Here is a 20131-nt window from a genome sequence, read left to right on the forward strand (position 1 = left end):
AGCTGCTGGTGTTGAAGCGCTCATCCTGGGGTCTGAGACTCTTGAAGCTGAAGCTTTCTGGAGTTCTTTTGGTGCAGAAAACCTGCAGGTTTTCTTTCTGTTCCTGGTGAAGAAGACTTGAGGTTTTTCTTTTGGTCCTTTTATCTTTCTTTAGTCTTGGCTCTTTGCCTTCTCTTGTTGTCTCTATCCTTTCCCTGCCTTTCTTCTTCCTGTCCTGACCACTTATAAAGTGTTCAGTAACTTCTTTAACTGGCAGTTGCTCTTTCTGCCTGCTCACCGACCCCTCAGGTGTTGCTGTTTCTTTGGTTCCGCTTTTACTCTGCCTATTGCTCTCTTTTGTTTCAACCGCTCCAGTTCTTTGTTCCCACCTCAGATCACACTACTAAAAGTCAGCAAGAAAAAGAAAAACACCCAATGTCAGATTAGCTGAACAGTCAACAAAACAAGAAATAAAAATAGCCAATAAATATTTAAAAAATATTAAACAACCTTAACTACCAGGGAAATGGAAATAAAGTGATGCTGAGATTTCATTCCAGCACAGTCAAAATGCTTACCGTTATGAACATATATATAATGCCAAATGCAAATCAGGATGTTGGTAAAACAGAACCGTCATACACTGCTGGTGGGAATGTACACCAACCTAGCCATTGTGGAAATCAGTGTGGAGGTTCATCAAAAGCTACAAAGTAGAATTACTATATCATCCATTTGTGTGACTCCTGGTAAATACTCAAAGAACTCTGGTGTGATAACCTCAAAAGGACTCAAAATTGGCACACCACAGAGATTCTTGCGTATGCATACTTACTGATGTATTATTCACCTTAACTAAGAAATAGAGCCAATACCCAAACAAAGTTAGGTAAAGCAACTGTGGCGCATATACATTTATTCAGTCATGAATAATGAAACTATGTCCTTGTCAGGCTAATGAATGGTACCGAATACCTGTATGTTAAGTAAAATAAGCCAGACTCAAACTCCCAAGTGTTGTGTTATCATTTCATTTCTGTTACTATGACAAACACCTCAACAAAAAGTAACTCAGGGGAGGAACAGGTTTATTTAGCCTACAATTTCAGCTTGTAGTTCATTATTGCAGGGAATTCGTGGCAGGATATTACAGCATCACATCCATAGTCAAAAGCAGAGAGAGAGAGAGAGAGAGAGAGAGAGAGAGAGAGAGAGAGAATAAACATACACTTGCTTGCTCTAGGCTACTTTCCCTAACTCAAATATAGCTGCCAGCCTACCTTAGGGAATGGTGCCAACTACAGTGGGCTTGGTCAATGAATAATCAGGACAATTTCCTACAGACATGCATATAGGCCAAATTGCTTTAGATAATTCGTTATTATGACTCTTCCCAGGTTTTTCTTGGTTATGTCAAATTAACAGTTAAAACTAATCAGCACAATCTACCCCCTATTAAGTTGACATAGAACACACTATGTTAAGTCATAACTTTACAACCATTGTCCCCCAAATATGATGCTATTTAATAATGTAAAAAATGGTCCAAATTTAAAGTTCTCATAGTTTCTTTTTAATGGTAACACTTAAAAATAATCCAAACTAAGCCGAGCGGTGGTGGCACACACCTTTAATCCCAGCACTCAAGAGGCAGAGGCAGGCAGATCTCTGTGAGTTCGAAGCCAGCCTGATCTACAGAGTGAGTTCCAGGACAGCCAGGGCTGTTACACAGAGAAACCCTGTCTGAAAAAACAAACAGACAAACAACAAAAAAATCCAAAACCATCAGTAAAAGTCTCAAGTCACTTTAGAAATTCCAAGTCATTAATTATATACCAAACATTCTTATTCCAAAAGGGAAGAATTGAGTATATGACAACCACTTTTAAGCAAAACCAAAATTCCTGCATATAAACTCAACCCTCTAGTTCATTGTCTGACATCTGAGGCTTGTAGCCTCACCCTTCTAACTCTGCTTCTACACATACAGTTTGTCTTGTAGGCCAGTTGAACTGCACAACTTCACTTCCTGTGGACCTCCCACACTGCTGACATCTGCAATATTCTTACATCTCCATTGTAACAGAGACATCACTTTTACCCTCTCAGGGCCTCTCTGTAGAAACTCTGACCCCACCTTGGCTGCTGTCCATGATCCCCTTAATATTTTATCTTTCTTGCCCACAAAATGAGTACTATGTAGACAATCATTACATTGCCAACTTAGGCTTGACATGTAGACTATTCCCTTAGACCAAACTTGTATCAGTTTCTGTGGGCTGGGCTTGAGAAAGCAGATTCATATTGTCCCAGTGAAGCAGAAGATGTTTCACTTCAGTGCTGCTGGTCTCTTTCTTTGAGAAGCACAACTGTTTTTTTCAGCCTCAGCATGGCCAGCACACATAGATTTTTAGCTAGAGTATCACATTAATTCTTTCTAGACTAGCTGACAACAAAATCCTTATTCTCTCTGAAACATGATCTAGGCCTTTTAATCTCGGCATTTTTACTTTTCAGGCTCCCAGAAGAATGACCTATTAGACTCTGAGTACTTAACAGCTTTTCTAAACCAAAGTTCCAAAAGCCCATTCCCCATACAAAGGCAGTCTTAGCATAAAAGCCACACAGTCAGGACTGTTACAAAACCAATTTACTAGCTCAGTACCAATTTCTGTTTCGATTTTATTGCTGTTGCTGTGATGAAATAGCCTGACAAAAACAGTATAACAGCAATTGGAAGGACAAAGTAGGACGATTGACATGATTTTAAGATCAGCCTGGACTACATAGTGAGTACTAGGCCTGTCTGGGCTACAATGTGAGTCTGTCTTAACAGATAAAATATGTGTGTGTTGCATTTTTGCTTACATATGGAATCTGTGTGCATGTGTGTATGTGTGTACGGGCATGTGTGAAAGTCTAAAGGGAACATGGGGAAGTCTAAGGGAGAAGAAGAGGTCTAAAGTAAGGCGAGAGAAAGAAGGGAACAAAATGGAGTAATGGGGACAGGGAGACAATGTGTTTATTGCAGTTTGTGATAATAAGAAAATGTGGCACAAACTGTTTCCAACTGCCCTGGCTGAGCCTATGCTTTCAAGTGCTGGAACAATGAACTGCGATTGTCCTGTAGTTTCTTCAAGGTATCTGTGAGTGGTCTAGGTATTTGGTTGTCACATAAGGGGAATCCTGCTGGATAACCGACTGAGAGTTCTTTTGCTCAGGTCAGTTAGGGCAGTAAGGAAGAGTCCAATTAGAGAGTCTGCTAATTCGAGAGTGACTTTGCCCTATTCTCAATGTCATTGTTTAGTTACAGGAATATTAATATCAAAAGAAGTATTTACAATTTAAGCTTAAAGAACTTCTTGCGGATGGTACTAGCGACTTTAACAGTGGTTTAACAGTACTTACCTTGTGCCCAGTACCACAGTACTGGTTCAAAGAAAGTCTTCCTCATTGTTCAGTCATGGTTAAGTAATAGACTGTGAGACTTAGCTTCTGGTCAGTAACTGAGTAACTGAAAAAGCTACACTTTTAAAAATTTCTAGTATGTGTGTAATACCAGTACCATAGGATTAATAATTTGGAGGGAATGTAGGCGATGATACATGTAAAACACTTTAAAGGGTGCCCGACACACTGACTGTTATTCCTTTTTCCTCCTCAGGCTTTGTATGAATTGTGGTTTTCATGGGTAGAAAAGAATATTAAAAGAAGGAATTACCTTAAACACATAGGTATGGAAAGGGTGCCATGTCAAGATCTTAAATGTTAACAAGATGTAATTGATCACCTTCCCTCTCCTGATCCTTTCTCAGCTCTATAAACACTGTTTGCTTCCTGAAATAGCTGTCTGCCACAGATAAACATTATTACTGTGTGTCACTGGGTGTGTTTAACATGTAAACATATTGTGGGAGCAAGGGAGGCTGGTTTTTCAAGTTCCTGCTCGTAGGACTTCCTGAGGGTCAAGTAGTCCAGTACAGTTTGTGTGGCTGTAAGGAAAATGAGCCTACAAAAGCTTTCTAACCTTACTAAGGTAAGAATGATTTCCTTAAGGACCTCTAGTGGGATATTTGGTTTCTTGATTTTTGTGTTTTGCAATTATTTCAGGTGGGCAAAAGTTTCTTGGTTAGGGAAAAAAAATCAATTCTTTCTATCACTTGATATTGGGTTTCATCCTAAAGTAGAAAATAGAGAAAGGGGGTGTTTCACTACTGAGAGCTGTATGGCTTTGGGTGAAAAATTTAAGTGTTTTCTTAATTCATTGTTCAAATTGAAATCTTATGGTAGAGTCTACTAAAAAGTCAACATCTCTAAAACCCAGTAGGCATCCTAATGACAAAAATACATCAAGTTCATAGCAAAAGTGCTGGTCATTTTGCCAAAGAGTTTCCATGCCTCTCTCCATATAAGATAGAGGGTTCTTTTGTTCTGAATTTCTTTCATTTATTTGAAATCTCAGATATTGTAATTGGAATTGTTAAATTATATTTACATTCACACCAATCTCTTTTGTATTGTCTATGGTTTCTTTGTTTGACACATGGTTTCTCACTTGCAGCCCCCTCTGGAACTTACTCTGTAACTCAACCTAACTTCAACTCATCGTATTTTTTTTTAATATAGAGTGTTTTAATTAGGATTGCTACTTTCCTTTTTATAAATGAAATTCATGTAGTAGAGGCTCACTATGCATCCCACAGTAGCCAAAAAATTGTGGCAAATCTCCGGTCTATGAAACAATGCTGACATTATTGTTTTACAGGATCTACCATGAATTGCTGAAAATATTCTTGCAATATTGTATCAAACTGTATACTTAGAGACAATAGGAGTTTATTTAAAACATTAGAGAATGGTTGAACATATAAGGTTATAAGTGAAAATGTATGTAAAGTACTATAAAATAATATAAATGAAGGAATTAAAGATTTTCATTTTGAACTTTATTCATGAGCGGACTTGGCAGCAGCTTCTGTGAATGACTATTACAGTTTATACACGATGACTTATATACATGAAATCATTCTATTACTCTAGTGAAACCCTTAACTATTATAGAACTCATAAGTACTATATAATTCCTAAGTCCCTATGTCAACAGATAAACACACATGTCGATACATGTATACATATGAACAACTAGTGTCAAAAAGATGAGAAACTGAGAAATAATCTTATTTGTATTTCAGTTGCTGAAATTCATTTTGTCAGTGTATTTACAGCCTCCTGAAATTCTCTGCTAGTCAATTTGTGTATTAGCTGTGTTACCCTTCAATTTATCCACATTTGATAAGTCTTCTAATTGGGTTTGTTTCCCACTACTTCATGTTTTGGAACACATTTAGTATTTTTGTTGTAACTACTATCTTCCAATTATTTAGTATGTGAAGAGAAGGTATGGAAAGTGCTGCTGTAAAGTATGGGAAATGAGCAGTTTATTTGCCTAACTCCATCACACCATGGCATACGTTATGACTGTTTTGCCAACATGCGTAAACACATGATTAGTCATCTTTAGTATTTTCTGTTTCTGACTTGCTTGTAGCCATTTTTGTACATCCATATGTTGCCATCTCCTTCCCACTCAAATTCACACATCTTGGTTGACTTCACAGAACTCCCCAGTCTGGTTTCATTCCCAAGCAATCCCATTCTATGGGTTGTTTTGTTCCTTTTGATCTCTTTCTTCATAACTTCTGATTATGTTTTCTCTGCATGTTCCATCATGGACTTCTGATTCTTCTTTAAAGACATCAGTAAACCAAGAGACCCCATTGCAGGGTGAACAATACTAGTGGCTAGCTTTAGTTCCAGAAGAAAACCTGACAGAGGGTAGAGCTCTTAGAGAAACAGAACGCAACCATGCCTGATGGCACAGACTCATAACAGCAGACAGTAGGAAGGTAGAAGAATAAGGGTTGGAATCTCAAGGCCTACCCAGGCTACAGAGTGAATACAAGGCTTTATTGAACAATTTAATGAGACCAAATAGCAAAATAATGCAGCCACTGCCAATTAGGTCTAATCCTTAGCACTGACAAAGGTGATAAACATATAGTTTAATAGTAAAGAATGTTTGTTTAATATGGATTCTCTTGTCCTTCAGAAAAAAACTTCTAAGAGATAATTCATACAAGATGACCCAACTGTCATCTCACTTTCTCTTTTAATATTGAACTTCTGTTTAAATTCCCCTATGATGTCACATCTATCTTGTTCATTTTATGGGCACTGAACTTCCAAGCACCATGTCATGCTGCTGTGTATCCAGTTGTAGTTTTGTTTAATTTGATTTTCTTCAATTTTTACTTCTTTAATCTAGTGGCTATCCTTTCTCAAGTTTTCGTTCTGTTTTTTTTAATTCTTTAATTTTTTCTTCCGTAAGTTTAAGAACTTTCTAGAATTCAAAATCCTCCCTAGGCCATATATCCATCAGATGTCTATAACTCATAGATTTCTTGTTTTCCTGAGCCCTGGAAACAGAATAATGGAGTTAGTCTCCTTTGCCATACGTGACATTTAAGATTGCTTCTTATGTCTTGAAATATCCCCTTTCTTCTCTATTTCTGTTCACTGTTTATTCACCCTTTTCCTATCACTTTCCCTTTTGTCTCCCTTTCTTTTTCTTGTATTTTGCATGTGGATTTCTACTGTTAGTTTGGCATTTAAGCTTCGAACCATTTATTTTATTTGCCTGTGGTTTGTTGTCAAGATGAACAACAGGGAAGCCAGGTTAGACTTGAACTTGCTATGTAGCAAAGAATAGCCTTGAACTCCTGATCTTCTTGCCTCTGTGCCCTGAGTGCTGCTCCCCACAGTCTTAAGTGTCACCTCAAAGTGGTTGCTCATCTTCAGACATTATCTTTCCATCAGCTATATATTTTTCCAGTTACATGTGCAACTTCACCTGATATTCATAACTATTCAGCTAACATCACTCGCTGTCTTTGTGTCCAATGCTTTCCTTTTCATCTGTGTTCTTGACAATGACATTCATGATATGTTTTTTCATATTTGAAACCTTAGAGACATATTTTCTTCCTTTGTACCCAACCTACTACCAAATATTTTTATTTTTATTTCTTCCATCTAGTGGTTATCATTCCCATGTTCCCTTTCTGTCATTTTTCTTTTCTTTTTTATTTTGTAGTTATTTTCTTCCTTAAGTTTAAGAACTTTCTAGAATTCAAAATTCTGTCTAGGGCATATATCCATCACATGTCTGTTACTCATAGATACTTTTTTTTTCTGAGCCCTGGAAACAGAATAATGGAGTTGTTAGGAAGAACATAGTCAAAGACCCAGGTTAAAGATAGAATTCTGCCAATCACTACCTCCATTATACTCTCTGTTAGTCTCGTTTACCTCATACTCATTCATCCTTACACAAAGATCACGAGGAGTGAGATCATGAAAGTTCTCTTGTGTTTTACCAAAGTCATTTTGTAGTGTCAAGCATTGTATAAATATTACAGTAAGAATTTCATTTCTTAGAATAACTTAGGACTAGGGCCTACAGCCTAAATTCTTATCTATGTGAAGGAATACAGTAAATCTGGGATGAAAAAAAAATGCCGGGTAACATAAGTTTGCATCCCAGGGATGCTGCAAATCAGCTGTGTAAAATTGTTTCCTCACCTGAAAAATGGGTACACTCACATAATGTTGTAAAGTTAAAAGCTGTTGTCAATGTAAAATACTTGAAAACATGACTGGTATAATAAAGTAAACCTTCTAAAATTATGGAAGAGGTTCTGGATGACAGTGGAGTACAAGGTGAGAGCAATTTCCTAGAATTGAAGCACCAGGGGAGAGTTGGGTGCCTCCAGAATGGGAATACAGAACCCCAGAGTGGATGGATATCTATACCTACCATAGTCTCTCCCATCAAAATTGGAGCAGAAGAGAGTAATGTGTCATCAAAGAGGCAGTCTGATGGGGCTCAAAGACAATATGTACTCTTTAAGGTCATGAAATATGTCAGTTTGCTATGGAGTCAAAATGTCAGTACTCAAAATATCCAAATGTTAGCAAAGTAGGCAAGCTGTTCTTTCTATTCTGGAAACCCCTTTGCCTAGTATGGGTCTTGTGTATTCAGATTGAAGGGATCTTGGGAAGACCGTTAACCTCAATGTTCATACCAATCAAGGTGTTTTCTTAGTAGTATATGCTAGTTCCCTCAGATGAGATTGCTTTGCTTTTCATGCTGAAAGAAAAAAATTGACACTCAGAGTATTTCAGACGGTGCCTTTTAATTGCTTAAATTTTAAAAACTCATTTAATTCTCATAAGAATGCCATGACACAGGCATCATCATGCCATTTTACATAAGAATCATCTGCAGATCATCGAGCTTATGTACTATTAATGGGCTGGCCGCTTAATCAGGCTTCAAATCTAGGCAGCTCAGTAGATCTCATATTCTCAGCTCTGGAGTGATATTATTTCAGGGCTTTTATATTCCAGAACCTGAAATGCTTAACTGCTATCACAATTTATGGTTCCAAGTTGTTTTTTTAATTTGTAGGGTTTTTTTAGTTTTATTTGTCTGAGACAGGGTCTTGCTGTGTTGCTTTGTCTGGCCTGAAACTCACTTTATAGACTTTACAGGCTGGCCTTGAACTCATAGAGATCTACCTGAGCACAGAGATTACATATGTGAGCCATCATGTCCAGCTTTGATGTGTAGTATTCCATGTCTAATATTCTTTTCATAACAGATTAAAAGTATTCAAATTATTTTTTGAAAAGGAGTCTTGCTATGTAGCCCAGGCTGACCTTAAACTTGAGATCCTTCTGCCTCAGCATCCCAAGTACTACGGTTATAGACATATACCATCATGACTTTAAATAATATTAACATTAATTCTTCCAATATCTAGTTGTGGGTAAAAAAAGAGTCTGAGTTTTTTCATCTATGACTATATTTTAGAATTAAATATTTCCAGTACTGATGCTTTCTATTTCCTACATGCTATTTCCTGTGCTTAATGCTGTTAGCCATGAAGATATTTCCATAAGTCTCTATTAGTTTTCACTTTTTCCTCACTAACATTTTAAAGTTCAAGGTGTAAACATGTAGTTTTATATGTGGAGTCTCAGTACTGAAGAGGTGTAAGCAATGGGATCACAAGTTCAAGGCCAGCTTGAGCTACTTAGAGAGACACTGTTTCAAATTAGAAAACAAGTTCAGATCCTTTTTTTGCAATGCCACTTTGTTCCTACTTCTTATTTGACGTCAGTGTTTTAAACAATTTTCAATCTCTTCTTAAATTCACATGACTCTACGTATTTATGGGCACATCATGTCCTGTTTTAATTACTTCCTGTTCATTTAAATGCTCTCTCAAACCTGAGTTTTTAATTTTCTCTGTAATCTTTATAAAATGCATCAATAAATAAGCTTTTACTTCATTTTCCTCTTCACTGAACAAAAATATTAAAGTCAAACTTACCTTCATTGGCCGAGGTCTTAATGACTTTACTCATTTGGAACTCAGCATATTTGTAACTCTTGTTAAAGTTTAATTTAGCAGTTTCCATTTCTTGTAACAGTTGACTTATCCAAGCTAATTCAATTTACTCTTTTGAACAGAATGTCAGGAAACACTATGTTCCTACATTAAGAATGTATCCTGTTCATTTAAGGGCTGGTGGTTCATGTAAATAGACTTCAGTGGCATTTTTATTTTAGTGGTGTGCAGTCAGAAAATGTTTCCAAGACATCAGAACTTGGAAGGAACTAGGAAAATTAACAAGAAAGCAACCCTGAAATCAACACCATTCTAAAGCAGTTAAAATCCTCAACCACATGATAAAATTCTTAAAAGTATTTAATGCTGCTCATGTTTTCAAAGAATTGGAGTCATACACTGTACTAGAAGTTAGAACTGAGCTGTTGTAACAGGTGGACGGAATGTTTACGAGAAATCAAACTTGGAACATAGCCACCATATCATACTAGGGTAGGATTGAAAAACAGTCTTTAAATATAAACACATACGTTTCTATGGATCATAAAATGGATGTTCAATAACAACCCACTTGGTAAACACATGGCCAAAACCAACACATTCTTCTATTTCAAATCACTTGTTAAAATGTCTAATTCACATAGTCTAGTCAATACCTTGATACATATTTCAGAGAGTTGCACATCTAGACACTGACAGTTTTTATCTTCTGGTATGAAGTCTAGGTAAAATTAATGTATGATTTAAAATATTTTTCAAAAAACAAAAGGCATTTTATTAGTGTTTTACCAGCTCCTTGTAGGAAAACGCTAGTTAATTTGCCAATGAATAATTCTTGTTTTCTCTCTGTTCATTTTCTTTTTTAAAAAAATTGCTCTGCACATTTTTCTCCACTCCTCTCTTTTCCTCCCCTCTCCCCTTCTTTTCTCTCCTGTGACCTCCACACTCCCAATCTACTCAGTGGGATCTTGTCTTTTTCTCCTTCCTATGTAGATCCATGTATGTCTCTCTTAGGGTCTTCTTTCTTGTCTAGGTTCTCTGGGGTTATGGATTTTAGGCTGGTTTTTCTTTGTCTTATGTCTAAAAGCCACATATTATTTGTATTTCTGGGTCTGGGTTACAAATAATTCAATAAAAAATGAGGTGCATACCTAAACATAAAACTCTCAACAGATGAATCTCAAATGACTGAAAGATACTCAAGGAAATGTTCAACATCATTAGCCATCAGAGGAATGCAAATCAAAACAAGTCTGAGATTCCATCTTACACCTGTCAGAATGGCCAAGATCAAAAATACTGATGACAACTTATGCTTGAGAGGTTGTAGGGTAAAGGGAACACTCCTTCATTGCTTGTGGGAGTGCAAACTTGTACAGCCCCTTTGGAAATCAGTATGGCGATTTCTCAAAAAATTAGGAAACAACCTACCTCAAGACCCAGTAATACCACTTTTGGGTATATACCCAAAGGATGCTTAATCATGCCACAAAGACATGTGCTCAACTATGTTCATAACAGCATTGTTTGTCATAGCCAGAAACTGAAACAACCTAAATGCCTCTCGACTGAAGAATGGATAAGGAAAATGTGGTACATTTACACAATGGAGTACTACACAGCAGAAAAGAATAACAACATCTTGAAATTTGCAGGCAAATGAACAGATCTAGAAAAAAACATATTGAGGTTCCCAAGATCCAGAATAATTTAACATTTTGAAGTTAATATTATTAAATAGTTTCAAACAAAACAGTAAAATCATAGTCCAAACAGGCCATCATTTTTCCTTAAAAATTTCAGCAAATAAGGCTGTATACAAAGATGTTTGTAGGAGTTGAAGATGTTGCTTGGTAGTAGGGCCTCAACTTGCATGTTCAAGGCCTTGAATTTGATTCATAACACCACACACAAAATTGTAGGTGTAAACAGACAAATAATATGATCTATATTCTGAGTAGAGCTCCATGTATATTGAAAACTCAGTTTGTAATGAAGACTGATTCCTTGTAATTGGGAAATTGCTCTTTATCTTAACTACATGAAAAATGAATGCTCTGTTTTCTAGTTCAGTTTTGCATTTTATTTCTTCATCATCTTTCTCTCTTTGTTGGACTCTGTCCTCTCTTCTCCTTCCCTCCTACTTCCCTCCCTCCTTCCCTCCCTCCTGTGTATGTGTGTGTGCACACGTGCATTCATATCTAAATCACAAAAATTCAAATGGATACTGATTATCTTTCAAGAAAATTCCTGTATACCTTTGTAATTGTGAGTAAAAGGCATATGTTTGGCTCTGGGCTTAAACACCATAGGAAGATGTAGCCATGTTAGCTCTCAGTCCCATAAAATATGTTCATGAGCAACTGAGATGAAATATAGTAGAAACTTCATTTTATTAGGGGAAAATATTAGCCTAGGTCTGCAAACTTGAAAGGTAGGTGCAATGTTGCTGGTAATAATAGAAACTGCTCACATTTTCAGAGGATTTTTCATTTCTCAAGTATTAGTCAATTAGTTTCTGTGGTATCAAGGTATATATAGAAGTTCAGTCACACACTTGAGATCCTATAGCTCACACATTTGAGACCTAACTTTGACCAAGAGTTTGGTGTCACATTGATGAACATAAGTAACTTTAGATGGATTCTTCCTGGCATCTATTTTTCCACTTCTGCAGTTTCAATCTTTCGTCTTTGCTCTTAGCCTACATTGAAATCTGCAAAACTCTTGTTAATTTGACTCTAGCATCTTACTGGTAGGCTTTCTGTAAATAATTTTCTTTTTTTGCAAAGGGCTCTTGCATTTTCTAGGAACCCAATATTCAAGGTTTCTTAGGTCTATTGGCCACTTCAGCACTCCCATTCCATTCACCCCTCAACTTTTCTTCCTCCTTCGTCTTAGCTTCCCAATCCCTCTGTGCTTACAGAAACCAAGGAGCACCAGACCTTCGCCAATTTCATTCATCTGTAACCTGAAGTCTACAGCTATACTTTCTTTCTTTAGTCAGAGAAAGTTGTTCCAATTTTATATTCTCTGTCTTCTCTATACTAAGAAAAAATTCAAATAGTCAGACCTCCAGAAGCTGATATTTGTAGAAAAAATGCAGAACTTGAAATATATTCAAAACAAATATATTGAAGACAACCTTATAGTGGTATGTAATATGAGGCTGGCTTGTTGGGGTATCTGTCCCACCCGGTACCCCACAGCCGGCAACTCCCAAGGAAAATCAATCACACAGAGAACTCTATAAGTTATAAAGCTGATTGGTCCATTAGGTCAGGCTACTTATTAGTTCTTATGACTTATCTTAACCCATTATTCTGATCTATGTTAGCCACACGGGCTCAGTACCTTTCTCAGTGTGACAGCTTACATGTTGCCTCTTTGGTGGTCTGCGCAGGAGTCACTGAGGGAGCTTCTGCTTCCAGAATACTCCCAGTCTCTTTGCTCCACCCCTACTTCCTGTCTGGCTTTCCCTCCTATACTGCCTGCCTGGCCAATCAGTGTTTTATTAAGATATGATTGACAGAATACAGACAATTCTCCCATACCAGTGGTATTTCCTAAATTATCTATTGCAGAAAAAATACCTCTTTTATTTTAATTTTTCTAACAACCTCAAAGGAAAATGTGAATAATAACAGGATGTAAAATTTCTAAATATTATATAAAAATATATACATACATATAAACACATACACATGCAAACACACAGACACACGGCGATGGGCACTTTTCAAACCATCACTAAATAGTTCACAAAGCACATGTTGTCACCCCTCCAAGTATAAAAGGATTGAGAGAATATACATTTCTATGGTACACCTTTCATTTTTCAAGTATGTCTTCATATATAGCAACTCATCTTTGTCAATTTTTTAGTACAGATGTGTATTTTCCAAAGAATGAATTATGAGCACTGATAAAAGATTAGCTATGAAAAATGGAATATATGTAACTATTATATATATATATATATATGCACACACAAATCTATGTGTTACACATGTATAATGATAGCTACTATGATACACACACATATATAATTGTATAATATGGTATGGTGATTGAGTGCACAATGACTAGGTAAGTGTCTTTCAGGCACTGCCAGCCTATACTTTTTTTTAAAATGTCTTGTCATTATGATCCTTCCAAATTGAGGAAATTGAGAATATTTTTGGCTCAAGGCCAAGAATAAGGTTGTCATATCTGCCCAGCCAAGAGAAACAATGTTATCACAAAGTTTAAAGTTCACTCCAGTAGATAGCTTTCTAACTTGATCAGTGTACACAAGAAGAAGGCAAAAAGCAGAAGCAGTCCCTGGCCCCAGGTTTGACAGTAATGGACCTGAGATGAACTAAACATGTTGTTTCAGAATTGCCCAAATCATGGAGCATCGATAACAATAAAAGGAATAGCATCATTAGAGGCAGTTAATCATGATTTGAATCCTAACTTCACCACTTATAAACTCTGTAGCCATGGGAAAGTGATTGAATGCCTCTTTACTTTATTTTCCTTATTTGTAATTTAGAAATAATAAATCTAACTAAAAGAGGTCATGTGAAGATTGAATCAGTTAATGTTTATAAAGCAAGACCTTAGAACATGAATTGACTCTTTTTTAAATTTTATTCTTTTTTTAAATTTTATTCTTTTAAAAAAAGAGAAAAACTATCTTTTTTTTCATTTTGCATACTAGTCCCAGTTCCCACTCCCTCCCCTCCTCCCACTCCCTCCACCTACCCCCTGTTCACTCAGAGAGGGTAAGGCACATTGCTTTGGGGAAGGTCCAAGGTCCTCCCTACTATATCTAGGCTAAGTAAGGTATACATCCAAAGAGAATAGGTTCCCGAAAAGCCAGTACAAGCAGCAGGGATAAATCCTGGTGCCACTGCCCGTGGTCCCACAGTCTTTCCCAGCCATGCAACTGTGGACGACACTCGGAGAGTCTAGTTTGGGCCTATGCTGCTTTCTTCCCTGTTGGGCTATAGTTAGTGAGCACCCATTAGCTCAGGTAGACTGTTTCAGTGGGTGTACCCTTCATGGTCTTGACCTCTTTGTTTATATTCTCCCTCCTTCCACTCTTCAGCTGGACTTTGGGAGTTCAGCCCAGTGCTCTGATGCCTCTGTTTCTGGATAAAGTTGCTGGATGAAGGTTCTATGATGACATTTAAGATATTCATCAATTTGACTACAGGACAAGGCCAGTTCAGGCACCCTCTCCTCTATTGCTTAGGATCTTAGCTGGGGTCATCCTTGTGGATTCTTGGGAATTTCTCTAGAGCCAGGTTTCTTGATAGCCACATAATGGTTCCCTCAATCAAAGTATCTCTTTCCTTGCTCTCATCTCTCTCTGTCCTTCCTCCATCTCTACTGTCCTGTTACCTCAAGTTCTCCTTCCCCCTCCCTACCTCCCCCTGCCCCTTCCACCCTCTCTTCTCCCCCTCACTCCATACTCCTATATTTTTTTAGGCAATCTTGTCTATTTACCCTTTCCAAGTAGATCTATATATGTTTTTCTTAGGGTTCATCTTGTTACTTAGCTTCTTTAGAGTTATGGACTACAGGCTTTTTATCCTTTGCTTTACAGTTAGTATCCACTTATGAGTAAGTACATATCTTGTTCATCTTTCTGGGTCTGGGTTACCTCATTCAGGATGGGTTTCTTTCTAGTTCTATCCATTTGCATGTAAATTTCAAGATGTCATTGTTCTTTACCACTGAGTAGTACTCCATTGTGTGAACGTACCATATTTTCTTTATCCAGTCTTCTCTTGAGGGGTATCTAGGTTGTCTCCAGGTTCTGGCTATTACAAATAATGCTGCTTTGAACATATTTGAATAAATGTCCTTGTAGTATGATTGAGTATCCTTTGAATATATGCCCAAGAGTGGTATTGCTGAGTCCTGAGTTTGGTTGATTCCCAGTTTTCTGAGGCACCACCATACTGATTTTCAGAGTGGTTGTACAAATTTGCATTCTCACCAGCAATGGGGGAGAATCTCCCCATCCTCTCCAGCATAAGCTATCATTGGTGTTTTTGATCTTAACCATTCTGACAGGTGTAAGTGAAATCTCAGAGTTATTTTGATTTGCATTTCCTTGATGGCTAAGGATGTTGAACATTTCCTTAAGTGTCTTTCAGCCATTTGAGATTCTTCTGTTGAAAATTCTCTGTTTAGTTCTGTACCCCATTTTTAATTGGATGATTTAGGATTTTTATGCTTAATTTCTTGAGTTCTTTGCATATTTTGGAGATCAGTCCTCTGTCTGATGTGGGGTTGGTGAAGATCTTTTATCATTCAGTAGGCTGCCTTTTTGTCTTATTGACTGTGTCCTTTGCTTTACAGAAGCTTGTCAGTTTCAGGAGAAACTTTTTGTTGATTTATTTATTTATTGTTGCTCTCAGTGTCTGTGCTACTGGTGTCATGTTTAAGAAGTGGTCTCTTGTGCCCATGCATTGAAGGTTACTTCCTACTTTCTCTTCTATCAGGTTTAGTGTGGTCGGGTTTATATTGAGGTCTTTAATCCATTTGAATTTGAGATTTTTGCATGGGGATAGATATGGAACTATTTGCATTCTTCTATATACTGACATTCAGTTATGCCAGCACCATTTGTTGAAGATGCTTTCTTTTTTTCATTTTATAACTTTAGCTTCTTTTTCAAAAACGAGGTGTTCATAAATATGTGGATTAATATCCGGATCTTTGGTTTAATTCCATTGGTCAACCTGTCTGTTTTTATGACAATACCAAGCTGCTTTCATTACTGTAGCTCTGTAATAGAGCTTGATGTCAGGGATGATGATGCCTCTAGAAGTTCCTTTATTGTACAGGATAGTTTTGCCTATACTGGGTTTTTTGTTTTTCCATATGAAGTTGATTATTGTTCTTTCAAGGTCTGTGAAGAATTGTGTGGGATTTCAATGGTGATTGCTGAATCTATAGAATTGTTAGGATTGCTATTTTTTTTTATCTTGATCCTACCTCTACCTATTCAAGAGCATGGGAGATTTTTTCATTTTCTGGTATCCTCTTCAGTTTCTTCAAAGACTTAAAGTTCTTGCCTAACAGGCCTTTCACCTTTTTGTTAGTGTTACCTAAGGTATTTTATGTTATTTGTGGCTATTGTGAAGGGTAGTGTTTCTCTGATTTCTATCTCAGTTTCTTTAGCATTTGTATGAGGAGGGCTACTGATTTTTTTGAGTTGATCTTGTATCCTGCCACATTACCAAAGGTTTTTTTTTCAGCTGTAGAAGGGTTTTTGGGGTCAGTTATGTTGACTTCTTCCTTTTGAATTTGAATCCCCTAGATCTCCTTTTGTTGTCTTTTTGTTCTAGCCAGAACTTCAAGAACTATGTTGAATAGATATGAAGAAAGTGGACAACCTTGTCTTGTTCCTTATTTTAGTGGAACCTCTTTGAGTTTTTCTCTGTTTAATTTGATGTTGGCTGTTGACTTGCTGTATATTGCTTTCATTATGTTTAGATATGTTCCTTGTATCCCTGATTTCTTCAAGACCTTTATCATTCTTGAAGGGGTGTTGGATTTTATCAAATGTTTTTTCAGCATCTAATGAGATGATCATATGGTTCTTTTCTTTCAGTTTATTTATATGGTGGATTACATTGATAGATTTTTATATGTTGAACCATCCCTACATTTCTGGGATGAAGCTGACTTGATCTTGGTAGATAAATTTTTGATGTGTTCTTGGATTCAGTTTGCCAGTATTTTATTGAGTATTTTTGCATCTATGTTCATAGTGAGATTGGTCTGTAATTCTCTTTCTTGGTTGAGTCTTTGTGTGGTTTTGGTATCAGGGTAATTGTAGCCTCATAAAAAGAATTTGGCAATGTTTCTTCTTTTTCTATTATGCAGAACAATTTGAGGAGTATAGGTACTAACTCTTCTTTAAAGTTCTGTTAGAATTCTGCACTGAAATGATCTGACTCTGGGGTTTTTTGGTTGGGAGGCTTTAGATGACTGCTACTAAAACCTTGCAGGTTATAGACCTATTTAAATAATTCACCTGGTCTTGATTTTATTTTGGTATGTGGTACCTATCCAGAAAATTGTTTTACATTTCTTTTACATTTTCCAATTTTTTGGAGTACAGATTTTGTAGAATGACCTAATGGGTCTCTGGATTTCCATAGTGTCTGTTGTTATGTCCCCCTTTTCATTCTGGTTTTGTTAATTTGGTAAAGGTTTGTCCATCTTGTTAATTTTCTCAAAGAAACATCTCTTTGTTTCATTGATTCTTTGTATTGCTTTGTTTGTTTCTATTTTCTTGATTTCAGCCCTCAATTTTATTACTTCCTCTTGTCTACTCCTCCTGGGTGAGTCTGCTTTTATTGGTTCTAGAGGTTTCAGGTGTGCTGTTAAGTCATTAGCATGAGTTTTCTCTACTTTCTTTATGTAGGCACTTAGTGATATAAACTGTCCTCTTAACACTGCTTTCTTAGTGTCCCATTGGTTTGGGTACACTGTGCCTTCATTTTTGTTGAGTTCTAGGAAGTCTTTAGTTTCTTTCTTTGTCTTTTCTTGACACAGGGGTGGTTTAATTGGGCACTGTTCAAATTCTTGAGTTTGTATACTTTCTGCAATTAGTGTTGTTGTTAAATTCTAACTTTAAACCATGGTGATCTGATAAGATACTGGGGGTTATTCCAATCTTTTAAAATCTGTTGAGGTTTTCTTTGTTACTTGAGTATGTGATCAATTTTAGAGATGATTCCATGAGGTGCTAAGAAGAAGGTTTTGTGTTTGGGTGAAATTCTTTTGTGTTTGGGTGAAATGTTCTGTAAATGTCTCTTAAGTCCACTTGAGTCATGACATCTGTTAGTTCTCTTATTTCTCTTTAAGTTTCTGTCTGGTTGACCTGTCTGTTAGGGAGAGTGGGGTGTTGAAGTCTCCTACTATTCGTGTGTGGGGTTTGATGTGCAATTTAAGCTTTATTAATTTTTTTTTTACATATTTTGCCTTTGGGGCATAGACGTCCAGGATTGAGACTTCATCTTGAAAGATTGTTCCTGTTATGAGTATAAAATATCCTTCTCCATCTCTTCTGATTAATCTTAGTATTAAGTCTATTTTATTAGATAAAAGAATAGCTACACTCACTTGTTTCTTAAGTCCATTTGACTGGAAAATCTTTTCCCAACCCTTTACTCTGATGTAATGTCTGTCTTTGAGGTTGAGGTGTGTTTCATGTATACAGCAGAGGAATGGATCCTGCTTTCATATCCATTCTCTTAGCCCATGCCTTTTTAGTGAGTTGAGTCCATTGTTATTAGGAGATATTAACGACCAGTGGTTGTTAATTCCTGTTATTTTTCGGTGGTAGTGTTTTTGTGTTTCTCTTCTTTGGGGTTTGCTTGTGTGAGGTTATCTGTTGCCTGCCATTTTTGTGGGTGCAGTTAGCTTCTTTGGGTTGGAGTTTTTCTTCTAAAACTCTTAGGAGGGCTGGATTTGTGGATAGGTATGGAGTATCTTTTTTTCCTCCATTAATGTGATTTAAAGCTTTTCTGGGTATAGAAGACTGAGCTTGCATCCATGGTCTCTTAGTGTCTGCAGCACATCTCTCCAGGACCTTCTGGCTTTAATAATTTCCATTGAGAAGAGTATAATTCTGATAGGTCTGCCTGTATATGTTACTTGATCTTTTTCCTATACAGCTCTTAATATTCTTTCTTTATTCTGTATGTTTTGCATTTTGATTATTATATATTTTATAGGGATATCCCTTCTCTGTGACTTTGAGCTGGAATTCTTCTCCTTCTTCTATCCCTATTATTCTTAGTTTTGGTCTTTCATGGTGCCCCAAATTTCCTGGATGTTTTTGTATTAAGAGTTTGTTTAATTTAATATTTTCTTTGACCGATGAATCTATTTTCTCTATAATATCTTCAACACCTGAAATTCTTCTCTCTTCCATCTCTTGTATTCTGTTGGTTATGGTTGCCTATGTAGTTCCTGTTCATTTATCCAGATTTTCCATATCCAAAATTTCCTTAGTTTGTGTTTTCTTTATTGCCTCTATTTCAGTCTTCAAGTCTTGAACTGTTTTCTTCACCTGCTTGATTGTTTTTTTTCTCTTTGTTTTATTGGATTTCTTTGATTTATTGATTTCTTCAATTGGATTCTTTTCTTTATTGATTTCTTCCATTTTTTGTTCGCCCTTTTCTCCATTACTTTAAGGGAATTTTTCATTTCCTCTTTAAAGGTCTTCATCATCCTCATAAAGTTATGTTTAAAATCATTTTCTTCTGCTTCTTCTGGGTTAGGATGATCAAGTCTTCCTGTTGTGTGACCACTGGGTTCTGGTGTTACCATGTGGTTTTTTTAGGTTGTTGGATGAATTCTTGCATTGGCATCTACCCACGTCTTCCTTCAATTGGTGTCTTCTTGGTCCAATCCTTGCTGTAACTGTCTGTGTCTTTGGGAACTGTTCTTGATCTTCTCTGTACTGTCATTGTCTGTGTCTCAGGGAGCCACTGAGGTCTCTCTTGGCCTGCTTTCTTGTCCTGCTCTCTAGGTCTGCTCTCTTGGTCCACTCTGTGTAGTCACAGCCTGTGTTTCAGAGTTCCTTTGAGGTTGTGGGGGAAAGGAGTGTTTGGGGGTAGAGCAGGACTTGTAACTTGCAGGACTTGCAAGGTTTGATA

The 20131-nt window shown here is 36.8% G+C and overlaps 1 protein-coding gene across 2 annotated transcripts in view; it reads left to right on the forward strand.

The window, feature by feature from the left end:
• Positions 1–3914: 3914 nt before the first annotated feature.
• Sytl5 (synaptotagmin like 5) overlaps positions 3915–20131 on the forward strand; it is a 211237-nt gene continuing 195020 nt past the window's right edge. For both annotated transcript variants that reach the window (XM_048461562.3, XM_085684985.2), the window contains exon 1: positions 3915–4015. The gene's annotated coding sequence lies outside the window, so the exon portion shown is untranslated. The remainder of the gene's footprint in view (positions 4016–20131) is intronic.

The sequence above is a fragment of the Myodes glareolus genome, chromosome X, assembly GCF_982192425.1.
Source record: "Myodes glareolus chromosome X, mMyoGla1.1, whole genome shotgun sequence".
In the NCBI taxonomy this organism is placed as follows: domain Eukaryota; kingdom Metazoa; phylum Chordata; class Mammalia; order Rodentia; family Cricetidae; genus Myodes; species Myodes glareolus.